Below are 2,500 nucleotides of genomic sequence, written 5' to 3' on the forward strand. Positions count from 1 at the left end.
GTGTGACCATACAGGCTATGGGGTGTGTGTGAGCATACCGGAAATTGGGTGTGCATTGTTTCCCACAGAAATTTTGCAGACTATGGGGGGGGGGGCGCGGCATCCTTTCTAGGGTCACTAGGAAAGGCCAGAGCCTTTGAGAGACTTTGGCTGAAATAATTACTTTCCCATGCATTTCCTGTTTTTCACAAATTTCTGATACCTTTCACAGTTGTAATTATGAGTGTATTTAGTTGATACCTGTCTGAGGATGACATATAAGCTGAACTGAAATGTTCACATCCTTTCTAGGGTCTACAATTTTACTAATTTTACAAAATGACTTAAAGATGCCCTTTTATTGCATTCAAATAACAGTAAATATATTTTCATAAACTAAAACACAAGTCTGAAAACCGCAGTGTGTGAGTGTTATTGAGCGTTGAACGAATAACAGACCTGGCGATGCTTTGAATTTCGGGCGAATTTCTAACTTTTCAATTTATTTCCGGTGCGCTGTCGATATATATCGTTGTCATCAGTCCAATCATCAGAAATGACATGGCCCAGATATCTTATTTCCTCACGGATTGTGGATTAACGTATTGTTTAAACGGTGAGTACTTTGGTAGATTAAAGTGTAAACTTTGAATACAAATGCTACTACGATACATTATCTGATAGGTTGTGAGTGTGCAGTGCTAATGTAAGTTGAATTCGTAAAACGTAATAAATGACATTTGCTTGACCGTGTGGCTATTTGTCTCTGTTTTGTTACCGACCACGAGAATGAGTAGGATCTTTAACATAGGATGACCAGATTTGAGTGTAGCTATTTGTTTTCTCAACGACGTATATAGTAGGCTAAGATCTTTAATAAGAGTCTCAACAACGTATATGTCTCATATGCGACCGTCTCTGTGCAATTCAGATCGCGTCCTAAGTGAAGCGAGCTTCATTCACAAAGTGGCGAGTCTCGCCCACTCGCGGAGTGCCAAATCGCGCAAAGCACAAGTGGCGAACCTCGCCCACGCGAATTGTGCCTGATTACGGCTTTGGCCTTACCTCCTGAATGAGCTGAGTCCGTCCGTTGCATTTGCGCGTAATGTATGATTCAGGGATTAAAGCAAAAAAAAATCATCTGACTGAAAAAAAAAATCGGCCCTCATTTTGGCTGCATACCGCCTCGATATTTGAACTTCACGTGGTCTATTATCACTTACTAGTTCAAAGCTAGGGCATAAAACCAATATGTTTTGCAAGACTTCACCATTCTTGTTAATGGGCTATAAATGACAAAATGATTTACTGAAATCCAGGGGCATTTAACAAAAAAATTGGGGGCACTTTTAGAAACTTGTGAAATAACATTTAACCTTTGTTCAAAATAATAAACAAACTTATTTAGGCTTACAGTATATGAATATGAACAATTGTCATCAAATGGCAATAATAAGACTATTAGGCATTAGTCTACAGATTCAAAGTGTTTTCTTAGATTTTTTGAACAAAAACCAAACAGACAACGTAAATTAGACAATCGTATTCTTCTTTCTTTGTGGTTATTAGTTGTTATAGTAACAACAACTAATACAATCTTTTTAAAGGTAAAAAAATGTTTTAAACAACTATTAACAATCGTTTTTGTTTCTTTGTTTTTTAATAATAATAACACATTATATTTATGGATTTTTGTGTTACCTTTATTCATGTACCTACCATAGTAGGCCTACAGGAAATACAGATTAGACTAGTTATCGTAACGCGACCTATTATCCCGCACGACCTATTATCCCGCAAGCGCTGGTACACGTTACTTAATATTGATTTCGGTGTCATCCAGGATCGCAGATTTCGGAAAACTTAAGTCCCTGCCCAAAAAGGGTATTTAAATTAGCTTTGTAGCAAAAATGGCACACATACAGAGTATTGAAGTGTGTAAGATAGTGTTGTAATACTGCGTGTACAAACCAGCCTGATACAAATAGTAGAATTTTGATTTCGCGACGTTCGGTGTAAATTCTTTTTCTTGTTGAACTTGATTCCCAACGGTATTTTACATCAATGCGGGATAATAGGTCGTCGCCAACTTTGTTGCCATTTCGCGACTGTACAAAACAAATCGGAAAATACGTTAAGAAATGTTCATGCTGAGAGTCAAACAAGACTTCGTGCATGTTCTACACACCTGTCACTTCTGAAATATGTAAGGTTGATTCATTAAACCATATTTATATTGATAAAAACATGTTTGTTAAGCGGATTTTTTGGTGGCCCGCGGGATAATAGGTCGCGTTACTATAGCTAGTTTGCAAGCAAGCCTTTGTAGCCAACGTACTATCAGAGATAGCTAACGTTAGCTAACTAACATTAAACTAGCTTAACCGCACTAAATCATTTCTAAAAGTATTATTACTAGTTATCATTCACCGTAGGTGATGCGTGTTGTTTGGCGCTTGGTGACGAAGTACCATGTATTTCTGAACGTTTTCGCTCCCCTTGATGGAGCCAGTAGAAGAAT

At 37.6% G+C, this 2,500-nt stretch overlaps 1 protein-coding gene across 1 annotated transcript in view; it reads right to left on the bottom strand.

Moving 5' to 3' along the window:
- The window catches only part of chtf18 (CTF18, chromosome transmission fidelity factor 18 homolog), a 35,460-nt gene that overhangs the window by 24,565 nt on the left and 8,395 nt on the right, over positions 1–2,500 (bottom strand). The window lies entirely within an intron of this gene.

Source organism: Sprattus sprattus (assembly GCF_963457725.1).
Source record: "Sprattus sprattus genome assembly, contig: scaffold_79, whole genome shotgun sequence".
In the NCBI taxonomy this organism is placed as follows: domain Eukaryota; kingdom Metazoa; phylum Chordata; class Actinopteri; order Clupeiformes; family Clupeidae; genus Sprattus; species Sprattus sprattus.